Source organism: Delphinus delphis, chromosome 10, assembly GCF_949987515.2.
Source record: "Delphinus delphis chromosome 10, mDelDel1.2, whole genome shotgun sequence".
In the NCBI taxonomy this organism is placed as follows: Eukaryota; Metazoa; Chordata; class Mammalia; order Artiodactyla; family Delphinidae; genus Delphinus; species Delphinus delphis.
This window is the reverse complement of record NC_082692.2, coordinates 84,845,320-84,858,151: the sequence shown is the minus strand read 5'-3', so window position 1 is coordinate 84,858,151 and position 12,832 is coordinate 84,845,320. Positions and strand designations below refer to the sequence as shown.

The window sequence follows — 12,832 nt, the reverse complement described above, 5'->3', positions numbered from 1 at the left end:
CTAGGAATTGTGTCCAGGGTCTGAAAGGAGTTTTCCTTGCCAGTTAACTGTTGCCTCTGTTTGAGTGACTCTTTTCAACAGAAGAGTGTGCTGTTCCCCCGCAGGTCGGAAACCGTGAGAATGTGAATCCAATTTCATCAACCTTATTAAAATATGTAGGGACTTGGGTCTTCTTAGGTACAAATCAGTCTAGAGACTTAGAAGCATTTGTTAGCAGTGAGGCCGCTGAAGGTTTTTAATAATAAAATTACAAATACCCTGTCTAATTGTAAGTATATGACTTTTATGCTCGGTTTTTAAGGGGAAGAATACTTTTTTTTTTCATGAGGAAAAGTAACTCCGCCAGAGCACCTTCTGTGATTAGCGCTATTGTATTCTTAAATTTTGATTGATAGAGATAATAGTTTTCACTTAAAAATACAGACAGGTACTTTAACTTTCCATGACAATAGCTATTTGCATTTCTTTTATCTTTTTGTTTAACATCTATGGGGGCTGGGATGGATTTGATTATTAACTCTTGTTGCACACACTCCGCGTAAATCTAAAACAAAGGCTTTGTTAGAGCTTCAAAGAGAAAACAGCAAATATTGTTTTTAAGTTTCAACATTTAAAGCCTGCTAAGGGATACCTATAAAATATTTTCACAGGACCATGACCAAGGTTTTGCTTTCCTTTAAGGTAAGAGAGAGTGGTGTTTTCCAAATGAGATGGGCCAACATGGAGTTGCGGGGGGCCTGAAGTAATTCCACAGGCAAGCCTCGGCCAGGTTTTGCCTGTACCATAGGGCTTGCTTCATGTAGAGTAGTTCAGATTCTTCTTACTAGAACGGACCCCAAGTTAGGTTCTCTGATTTAGTTGACGGTCCCAGAGGGTGGGGAGAAGGGAAGTAAAATGTTCCTCGCAGCAATAGGAGGGGGACGTAGGGGCAGTGACGGATCCCCCGTGGTAGATTTTTCTTCGATAAAGAGAAGTAAAGGAGATGTGGCCCCTTGTAAACCAGCAAACCTGGGTGATGGCCAGGGTCGCCTCTGGTCCCAGAGACCTGCTCGACACAATAGTTTTCCTTTTCTTTTTCTTTCTAATTTACTTCCTTTTCCTTCCCCCCCCACCCCCGCCCGTGTACTCTCCCTGTTTCTTTCCTTCTTTTCTTCCTTCTTTTCTCACTTCCTTCCCTCCCTCCTTCCTCTTTCTTATTGTAAGCCTGACTCAGTATTTGAAGTTATTAGAGCCGAGGAAAAAAAAAAAAAAAAGAAGGTTGATTTCTAAGTGGATTTTCTTGTCTTGAGTGCAAGAAAATGAAGTGACCCTTGTATTATCATTTCTCAGCTAGTCGAGTTTGTGTTGAAGATAGTTTTGTTTTTCTAGCACATCTTTGAAAAACAAAACAGAAAAGCCACATGAGTTAAGATTCACAGGTTTAAAGAGACAGCCATCTCTTGGAAATTGGCCCTTTGAGATTTTCTGTTTTCTCACATGAAGTATATGTCATTTGATGGGGATATTTGGGAGGATGGGAAGTTTGAACCCCGTTTCTGGACTTCGAGAGAAGGGTTGCTCTAGCCAGAGATGAAACTCCTAACTGCCACCTTCGTCATGGCGCAGGAGCTGGCGTTCATCATCCTCGCATCCCAGGGACACTGACACACAGTAGGTTCTCAGCCAGCATTCGTTGGACTGAAGGTTGCAATGAAATAAGGTGGCTGTCCTTCACAGTCTCTTGTATACTTGTACAAAATGAAATATAATGCTGAAATCCTGATGCAGATCATTTCCTTGAGCTGCCATGGAAGAATAGGGAGAAATATTTTTAATGGCAAAAAAAAAGAGCATATATTGTTCATTTTTCTTCTTGTGAAATAACATCACCCCTCCACGTTTTACCTGCACCTCGTTTCCAGCTAGGCCGTACCAATTGGCAGGATCACACTGGTTAAATTAAGGGCAAATATACTGATAGAAAGTATGAAATTGAAGCATTGTAGTAACCTAAGGGGTCTAGAGAGTGAAATTCCTAATGGGGAATAGGGGGAACTGGGGAGACAGAGGAGAAGAGGAAGGTACATTAGTCTCCTAACCTAGGGATCTCAGGTGAAGAGTAACGTCGTGGTCAAGGTCTTTATGGTCAACAAATAGCTTTAGGTAAATAACATTATCGCAAACAATAGTTAAGAGGCCACACTCAGAACAGTTTCTGGTGTTCACAGGATCTTAATTGTACAGAGAATGACATCAAGGAAAATAAGTAATTTCTGTTTACCGTATCCCTGGCTCACCTTTAAAAACCTAAAACCAATAGGAAACTTAAGACAGAGAGAAAAAGAAAAAAAAAAAAGAAATTCATTTGGTGCCTGCATTTTTTCTAAGAGGAGACAAGGGGGCTGCAGGGCAATATTTTTCTTTTTCTTTTTAACTTAAAAGCGTTACATACTTGTTTAATTTTTAGTTTTGGTGCTTGTGCTGCCAGTAAGCATACAGGTATGTAGTTGATATATTTGATAAGGTGAAGTGTTTTGTTTTGTTTTGTTTTTAATAGCAGTTTTGGAAATGGAGGTTTTATGCTCTGGAAAAAAATGAAATGCAGATTTTTCTCCTAGTTGTTGATTTCTGACTCTTGTAGGCTAGTAATGAGGCAGACTCAGGCCCCAGAACTACTCCCTAATTTTCTTGTCTATTATATTGACACATTTCATTTAATTTAGTATGATGGCAAACAGCTGTTGAACTATTAATCTTTTCTCAGCAAAGCTGGAAAAATATCTTTTAGATTACTTTGCTAATGTATACTAAAAACTAAAATCAACAGAAATAAATTAATGAGTGGTCAAATGTACATTTGCATTAAAATTTATGGAACTTCAAAATGGAAAAAAATAGGGTTTGTATCCCACTGCCAATTTTTTATGTCTAAGTAAAAATTAATGTAGCCAAATTTGTATTGCTTTAGTGATTATAAGTTGGAGGGTCAATTGTATAATATTGTTATTATTAATTTTTTTTCCTCCAGGGAAAAATTACGCTTATAAAATCCGTGAGGGGGAACCAGCTTATACTTTTGCTCTATGTTCACTTACCTACTGTTCTAGGTAGCTATAGGTGAGTAGAGAAACAGACGCAGTACTTACCTGGAAATGTTCTGCAGGTTTGAATACAACACTAGAGATAACTTTATTCAAAGTAAGCATTTTCGGCAGCTTTTTTTGTTTGTCTGTTTTTTACAAACATTAAATTTTAATAAGGTGCAATTGTTTGCCAGGCCTATATGATCTTTGCAGTGCAATCTTATCTGCATTGCAAAGTCTGATACTACAGACCTGACTGCCAAAAATGCAAAAATAGATGCAACTCAATAGATAAAAATGAAAATTAGCTTAGAGTGCACACGTTAGAAAACATCTCAAGTGAAAAGGAGGGAGAAAGGGCGTTCTTGCCCCGAATTGAGTAGGGTCTGCCAGAGTTCACTTACTTTCCATTTAAGATTGGATGAGTGGTGGAGATGGAAATTTCTGTTGTGTGAGACGGTTGCCGAGCCTCGTGTCTCATGAGCTCTTCTTATTGGCGTGGGGCGGGGCTGCTCTGTAGATCTCAGCATTACCTCGAGGACCCGACCATCACAGCTCTGTTTTCTTATCACCATTTGCGCTCTAACCAAGTTCTCACCGCTGGAGAAACCAATCCCTGGCGACACACCTCAGCAGTAAAGCACACGATTTTCATTTTCGATTTGAATTGTTTTGTGTCAAAACAAAAAGGTTTGGGGCAGGTTGCAAAACAGTAATTTCAAGTCCCAGAGCTAGGGTTTTCCCCCACCCAAATGGTGAACATTTATGGTGAAAACCTCCAATTTCCTCTTACAGTAAACATGAAAATTATGATTTCACTCAGAGCCTGCATTTTTTCCCAATCTTAATGGCAAGAATCTGCATACACTTGCTGGTGGAAATGTCATAAATTGGCCTCCGATCAATTCCTCAAAGATAGTACACACCAAAGTACCACTTTCAAATTTCTAGCCCTAGTGAAATAAGATTTAACTCTTGTCAGTGATGTTTGCCTTTCCACATTCAGGGCCAACAGCCGAGGGATGAGCAGAGATATATTCTGTATCAAATTTAAACCACTTCATGACATATTGTTCTGAAGAGTAAGCAAAAGGATATTAACGTTTTAGTAATAAGAGGGTATGACTTCACCATCTTAAGAAAGTATATGTATATATGAGCATCTGGTCAATCGATGTGGAATGAATCCTGTACCCTGTTGGTTACTTGATCTAAATTAATAAACAAATGTTTTTCTTTTCACTTGTGCCATATGTTGATCCCAGTTACATGGGCAGAGAGAGGCAGCTTGTAATGTTTCTTAAAGGATTATACACTGTTTTGCATAAGGGAGTATGCAGATGCAGGAGTTAGATGCGCACCGTGCTTCCTTTGTGTTTTAGGAAGCTTGATTTCGCTTGTTGATTTCATCTGACACGAGCCATTTTTATTGAACTTAGTAGGTCTGGTAGAAAGTATGCTAAGTGGAAAACATTGTGTGAACAGCTTTCACCCACCGATGAACCCCCCCACCCCTCCGCAAGCTGAAAATTGTGGTGCTTTTATTCATTTTGAAAGGTCCAGAGTGGCATAAAGCATCTTGTGTATAAGAACTAACACTCTTGCAAAGGGGGAAAAAAATAAGCCTCTGCTTTAATGAAATTAGAGATGTCGTGGATGTTAACCAAACAAAGACACGTTCAAGTAGCAGTCTGGTTTCCAAAAACAAAGGCCTATGACTCACATGTTATTCCAAATGAAATAAATTGACAGACAACAAGATGAGAAAAAGTTCAAAGGCAAAATGTGAAACGCTTCATCTTGACTTTTTCCGTCCAAGTTGTTGTTATAGTCTTGAAGAGCTCAAAGGCACATGGTCCAGTAAGTGGAGGTCTTGACACTGGTTTTTATTAACTCTGAGAGTCTTTTGCCATTAAATAGAATTGAGTTCTTTGGTTGGTTTTCTTGCATCTCTCCCAGGCAAATAGGTGGTTGCTACTTTGTCTTGACATTCAGATTTTGATATTCTCTTTTGTTTTCAGGGTAAGAAGTGACCTTTTGAGGTGACTATAACAGAAGATTGCTTTACAGAAGCCAAAAAAGGTAAATGCACATATGATTAGTGGAATTACATCTAGGACTCTCTCTACCAACTTCTAGGCATCTTAATTCAGTTCTTTTCGGATCTACGTAATTATCAAATATACATGTATTTATTTGTGTGTCAGTATGCATGTAGCATATTTTCGAAAGCCTTTAAAGAAAAGATTGCTCTTAACAAATGGTTCAGATAGTCACATTTTCCACCCCCCCCCAATATTATCACTTTCCCCGTTTGTGGAAGTCGAATTTTTTTTTTTTTTTTTTTGGTTGTTGACTTGGTAGGTTTAAAGTTAGAAAGGAATATTCACATCACAAAAGTGGTGATTCATAAAATTAACTTGCTGCGAACAGGAGCAACGCATGTCCATCTTCTGTGCCGAAGTGGTGTCATCCGATGGATGTTCATCTGGCTGGTTTATAATCCCTTCTTTCAGAAATTAATCGTCAGGCACCATAGCAACACGCCGCGTTGATGTAACTGCCGTGTGGCGTGGGGCATGTCCCTGTGATGTCAGCGCTCATCTGCCTTGTTCTCTTGACCTTGCTTGAAAATCAAATGAGTACTTGATTTTAAAATTAGAAGTTTTCACAGAGACTAGTGTAGCTTGATGAATTAAAGCTAAGTTAAATTTTCTCAAACTCACTTCTGGGAGCAGGGGCAAAGAAAGCACTCCGGTTAACATGGTTCTGGAGGCTACATTTTTTTTTTTTTTAATTGCCAAAGTATCTCTCCGGTGAGGGCAGAGGTTGCCTCCCTCAAGTTCATCTTGCAGGTCACTTTCAAGTGTGATGTTTCTCAAGGAGCAAGCGTCTTCATTTTACTTTTGAATCTTGGCCAATGGTGTTTCCATTTGATTGAGTAGATAGATCTGTGTCTGCTTTAAAACACTTACTTGCCAGCCTGGTTACGACGCAAAGCCTTTGCTCAGATCTTACCAAATTAGAGTTTATGAATTTGTAAGATACAGACTTCTCATTCTTCAGTTGAGCAAGGTTTTTTTTGTGAAACTTTGATAATATGAAGATTCTTAGATCGGTTTTGTTTTTAATCTCACCCAGGGTTTGGGGGTTCTAGAAGGCATTATCAAGGTAGGGATTTGTTTTTCCAGTTGCATTCTGGCACATTTGATTTGGGCCCCAAAAATCCAACCAACTTTCCTCATTTCACTATCTTTGTTGTTTAAATTAAACCGTGTGGGAAGCACCTAGTTGTCCTCCAAAGAGGATATGTTATCTTTCAGATGTTCTGGCATGGGACGGGTTGATTGCAACCAGTCATTGGGGCTCTCAGGTCCTACCTAGCATGATTTCTGGCAAAGCACTTCCCAGTTTCCCAGTTTTAGTCTACTTCAGGGCTCTGCAGCCGCCTTCTTGAAAGGCTGTCCAGTCAGTATTTCCTGTTTTGTGGGCATTTTGTCTCTGCCACGGTTAGTCAGCTGCATGTTGTGTGTTCTGGTCTCTGTGATCCCTGCAAGATCTCAGTCCAAGGTGTTCCTCATTGAAAGCCATGCCAGGTGCTGAACTCATTTTGTGCTGTTAGCAAAGTTTTCTGGTGCAGCTAAAAACTGTGATGAAACAAAGCTGGAAAAGTGGTTGAAAAGATGAACTATCGCTCCAGCTCCAAAAAATGGGCTTAATGAGTAGGTTGTCACTGTTTTATTTGGAATCACCTGTAAGCATAAATTATTCCTCTCCTGACTGATGTCATTATGATGACCTTGCTTACACCCATGACGTGAAAATGTTTGCATTTGTGCAGTATGATTTTTCCCAATTCCATGATACTGTTCAAGGTTAAAGATATCATGAGTCAAGGGCAAGTTTGGGGAAGAAAAAGTTTTCAGGGATTTGTCATTAGTTGACTAGGAAAAGTAGTCCATGCGGAGGAAAAAACATGCTTTTTTATAATTACTGTCAAGAACATGGTGTATTATACAGTATCCTGCAAATCAGGAAACCTTTGTCAAATTTAAGGAGAAGAGAAAAATTTTGTCATCCTGATGCCTCCTTTCGTAAAACAAAGGAAGCTGAACAACGAATTCATCTAATTTTTCTTTTTGTCTTGACTGCTAGGAATCTCAGAGTAAGAGTTTTTGCTTAAGCTTAGTAGTATTTTTTAACTTCAACTTTTTGTTGTTGATATTCTACTTTTAAGTCAACTTCATTTTTCCTACTCCCAATTAACATATTATTAACTGTTTTTCTTCTACAATATCAATTCCATTTGTGTTTTGACTCCCTTTTGTGTTTTTTTTAGAAATAAGATATATAGAGAAATGATAACTTACATGTACTCTTTTACCTTTTAACAAGCTCAAGGATCCTTCAAAAACTAATCCTTACATATCTTGACCTCTTATACATGAAGGAAAAAAAGATTTGTTAAAAATATAAAATCTAAAAAAATTTATAAAATGGATAGAATGCTTAGTGTTTCCTCCCAGTGAACAAACCTTAAACAACGATACTGTGCTGTCCAGTGACGGTCAAGAGACCAGCACCGCCTTACACACTACTCAAAGGATAGAGATTTCAGATACCAGGAGCTCCTCGGTCAGTGGCATGCCCAAATTCGAAATCTGGGACTCATTAGCAGTCAGCCTAAGTGCAAATAAACGTGCCTACAGTGGCACTCTGGGAACAACTGGTTATGTGCATAAAAGTGGCCACGAAAATTCAGAAAAGCAGATGAAGACATTTTTCCAAGTTAGCTTCAGAGCTGAAAGATCGTAAATAACACTCATCATACTTGGTAGTGATCGAACAATTTCTTCCAAGTAGATACGAGCGCTTTACAAAATGGGTCTGATTGCTGGCATCCCTGAGAGGTAGCTGGTAATTGTTATAATCCCCACTTTACAAACTGGGAAACTGGTCACATTAGTAACTTATCCAAGGTCATGTGAAATATCAAGACTGGAGCTAAAAGGACAACTTGCTCTGGTCACAATTATATTGATGCCATTCTATCATGGCTGCCTTGGTTTGGTGGTTTAATATATAGGTTTCTGTGTCATTTTTTCCCCCTGCTTCCCCCAAACACTTGCAATTCACCCACACAGGTTTTTGCTAAAACTTCAAATCCAGTTTGTGAAATGCATTGTCTTGGATTCAGTTCTGAATGACAGTGGGAGTTAATTGATGATGATCATGAAGCTCATATAGATTACAGTTAAATGGTTATTCTTTAAATATTGGTCATCTTCAAACTTCATTTTTTTGTGTTGCTTCAGTTTCATAGTCAGCTTGTTAATGAGAAAGTTAAAACCAATCTAAAAGGAAGGGTGATCATTGCAGCTTTTCTCCCACCCCCAATTTGAGCTATTTTTTTGTTGGATTAAGGAGCAATACGGCATCTTTATAGACTTTCGCTCATCGTGTCTAACATATTACAAATGATTTCTTGGTTATGAACAAAGTTAAAAATAGCCATCCAGCCATTTAAAATGTATTCATTGGTTCTTTTGAAAGTGTATATTTACGCGATTCAAATGTTTACTTAGTGACAACGATATTCCGAGTGAAATCCATTCAACATGACCTCTTTATAGCATTAAGCATTTGAATTATTTGCCTATTCATGAAGTTGTTATAAAGACACTGGGAAAGAGTGATACCAGCCGACCACGTTGGCTGAAACGACTAGTCAGTTTAGTTAAGCGTTGAATTCCATCCTGCCTCCCCTTCATACTCATATACCCATGCCTGGGTTGTAACACTCAGAGTTAAGACTAGGCTGATATAACATAAAGACTCCAACATACAATGGCTTTAAATCAAATAGAAGTTTACTTCCCTGTCTCATCTAATAATCTGGCCCGTCTGGCTTGACTGGATGGGTTCTTTTCTCTTTTGTGCTTCTCTGCTTTGGGCCTTTGTCCTTATCTACATGGTTGAAATACAGTGAAGTCCAAGGCAAGCAATTTTCTTTGAAGCAAATGATTTAAAAATTGCACACATCACATCCATTGACGTTTAATTGGTAAGATTATGATCATTTCACAAGAAGCTGCAAGGACTGCTGGGAAATGTCTCTCGCTGGGTAGCCAGGAGCATGGGAGAATTGGAGAACAGATTTCAGGCGACAGTTAGGACACAAGCAACTTGATTGGTTGAAATGCCTCAGTCCAGTAATTTCATTCACTCGTACATACATACAAATGTACATGCGACATGTGTATATACGTTAATTCTTACTGCAGGTATTTATTGATGATTGTGCGCTAGGTGCTAGGATTATAGCACTGCATAAGCAGGATACCGTCTCTGTCTTCCTGGAGTTTTATGTTGTAAAGGGGAAGACAGACATTATGGCTGATGGTGCCAGGTATTCGCAAGGGCAAATATTGGCTGCTATGAGAAAGTGTTCTCTAACACGGAGACCAGGGTGTCAAGAATTTATGTATTTTATTATTATCAGAAAGCTAAGTTAGACTAACTTGATTTCCTTGTATCTTTCATGCCAGTGTGGTTGTGAATGTTATTAGGCATGTTAATTTTTTGTTAATAGCTTTATTGAGATACAATTCACACACATTACAGTTCACTCATTTGAAGTGTACTGTTCAGTGGTTTCTAGTATATTCACAGAGTTTGTAACCATCGTCACAATCTAGTTTGAGAACATTTTCATCACCTCAGAGAGAGACCCCATACCAACTAGCAGTTAATCCCCTCAACCCAGCCCCAGGCAACAACAAATCTACTTTCTGTCTGTAGAGTTTTACCTTTTCTGGGTATTTCACATAAATGGAATCATACAATATGTGGTCTTTTGTGACTGACTGCTTTCCCTTAGCATAATGTCTTCAAGGTTCCTTCAAAGCATTTAAATTTTTAACTGTCCTACAACCTCAGAGTTGTATGAGTTCTTACTCCTAAATCCAGCCAAATGGTGGCCTGAAATATTCTCACAAGGGATGGCATTGGGGGGAAAATTACTGTTTTCATGCTGTTTATATTTCCATAGAAATAGACTTGGCCTCCCAACAGTTAAACTTCAGAATTTAAATGTTTGCATTTTAAGTTAGCTGTTTTTAAACATTGTTAGCCATAATGCTAAACTCAGTAACTCTGTAAACAAGAGCTGTCTCTCTTGAATGTTCGTTTCAAAGAAAATAAATTTTAAATATTGATTTCCAGAGAAATATGCTCAATAGAGTTCTTTTTCAAGCAGAAGTCACTTGTTGAAATGTACACGAAGGCGAGTTTTGTAGTGAAGACAACATTTGCAACAGTTATCAAGTAGCCATATTTTTCACAGCGAACGGTACAAATACAAATAACACATGGTTTTAGTCATGTTTTTTAAATGACGCTTTTGCTCTTTCATCTGCCAAGGGCACAGATATCGAAACTGCCTACCTTGAGCATCTTCGGAAGAAGTTCTCAGCTTAGGTGAAAACCTAACAGCTTATCAGAGATGTAGGAAGTATTGCCTTGCTTTGGCAATTCAAATATCTCAGAGAAAATCTGAAGCTCAAAAATGTATACAAACAAAACCCTGTTTAGGGTAGCACACCTGTGGTAACCTCAAGTACATGCTTTCTAATGTATCTAGTAACATCCAGGACCTTAAAGGAGGAAATGGTATATCAATGGTAGAATCCTTATTTTGAGTCTGTTTTAGAAGTTGACACCTTCTGCCCAGGGCTGAGTTTGGATTTGAAGTTGATGGTGTCTTTTTAAAAGTGTGCTGGTGAGCAGGACTTTCATAAACGGAAAATGAAATTAATCATTTAAGTTTGTACTTCTCTGTCCTTGATCTGAACTATTGTACTTCCACGGCCTTTGCATGGGTTGAGAGTGAGGGGGAGAAAAATGAAAAACTTGAAGTATTTGTGCTCTGTTCAGATGCACTCTTTTTGAAGTGTGAAGGTTATGCAGACTTTCCCTTGTATGTTGTATATTAGCATGTATATGGTATATTATTACAGGTAGTTAGATGTTTTGTTAATCATCTGACAGTGGAGTGAGTTATTTAAAATTACCTTTTAATTGGGCTTCCCTGGTGGCGCAGTGGTTGAGAGTCCGCCTGCCGATGCAGGGGACACGGGTTTGTGCCCCGGTCCAGGAAGATCCCACATGCCGCAGGGCGGCTGGGCCCATGAGCCATGGCTGCTGAGGCTGCGCGTCCGGAGCCTGTGCTCCGCAACGGGAGAGGCCACAGCAGTGAGAGGCCCGTGTACCGCAAAATAAAATAAAATAAAATAAAAAATAAATAAAATTACCTTTTAATTAAAAAAAATCTTGCATCATTGGATATGGACTTTGATGATTTCGGTTCATGTACTGGCATGGATATTCACTTCCTCACCCTTTCCTCCAGCCCGCTCATTTCTGGAAGTCAATTTCTCTTTTAAAGTATCATGAGCAGTCACTGGAGGCCAAAGGAAGTGTCCTAAAATCCATTCATTACACATGACATTCTTTAAAGTTTATTTAGAGCAGTGATTTTCACAGGCCACTTTGGGACCCATTTGTGGGTTGGGAAATCAATTCAGTGGGCTGTGCCCAAGAATTAAAAAGAAAAATAGAATAAGTATACAATAGAGCAGGAAAAAAATAGAGTAGAATAGAGCTGCACTGTCTAATACTGAAACCACTGGCCACATGTAGCTACTGAGCCCTTGAAATGTGGTTAGCCCAAACTTACATGCTGTCAGCTTAAAATCCACAAAGCCTTTCAAGGAGTTTGTATGGAAAAAAGAACGTGAAATATTTGAATAACTCTTCTTTATTGATTACACATTAAAATGAGCATAGTTTAGATACATTGGATTAAGTAAAATATTAAAATTAATTTCACGGTTTCTTTTGACTTTCTCCAGTATGGTTACAATTACCTGTGTGGCAGGCATTGTATTTCTGTTGGGCAGTTTTGCTCAAGCTGATGGGAAATAGAGCAGTGAATGACACAGCGACAAGCCCTCTGCTTATGGCTCTAGGGGGTGTGGACAGGTAGGGGAACATAATAAATAAATACGAGGTGACAGGTGTGGTGGAGAAAATATAGGCGGATAAGGGAGGTCCAGTTGCCAGAGGGAAGGGGATTGCAACTGTAAATAGTCAGGGTAAATCTAACTGAAGCACAGGCATTTGAGCAAAGACAAGGCATGTTCTCAAAAGAGTACGTTGGCCACTATGGCCAAACCAAAGTCATCCAAGGAGGAGAGTAGTGGGGGACAAGGACAAGAAGCAACAGGGCCAGACCTAGTAGGGCGTTAAGGCTCACTGGACTCTTAATCTCTTAGTGAAGTAGGGAGCCGTGGATAGGCTTTGAGATGGGACAAGATGTGAGTCATGCTTTAAATGGATCACTCTGGAAGTGGGTTTTGTTTTTTTTTTTAAATAAACTTATTTTATTTATTTTTATTTTTGGTTGTGTTGGGTCTTCGTTGCTGTGCACGGGCTTTCTCTAGTTGTGGTGAGCGGGGGCTACTCTTCGCGGTGCGCGGGCTTCTCATTGCAGTAGCTTCTCTCGTTGCGGAGCACAGGCTCTAGGCGCGCAGGTTTCAGTAGTTGCAGCACGCGGGCTCCAGGGCACACAGGCTTCAGTGGCTGTGGCTTGTGGGCTCTAGAGCGCAGGCTCAGTAGTTGTGGCCTAGTTGCTCCACGGCACGTGGAATCTTCCCGGACCAGGGCTCGAACCGGTGTCCCCTGCATTGGCAGGCGGATTCCTAACCACT

At 39.4% G+C, this 12,832-nt stretch overlaps 1 protein-coding gene across 10 annotated transcripts in view; it reads left to right on the top strand.

Moving 5' to 3' along the window:
* The window catches only part of FOXP1 (forkhead box P1), a 595,507-nt gene that overhangs the window by 264,351 nt on the left and 318,324 nt on the right, over positions 1-12,832 (top strand). For 9 of the 10 annotated variants that reach the window (XM_060022897.1, XM_060022898.1, XM_060022906.1 and 6 more), the window contains one exon: positions 5,084-5,144. The exons of the other annotated variant lie outside the window; for it this stretch is intronic. The gene's annotated coding sequence lies outside the window, so the exon portion shown is untranslated. The remainder of the gene's footprint in view (positions 1-5,083; positions 5,145-12,832) is intronic. 10 annotated transcript variants of the gene reach the window in all.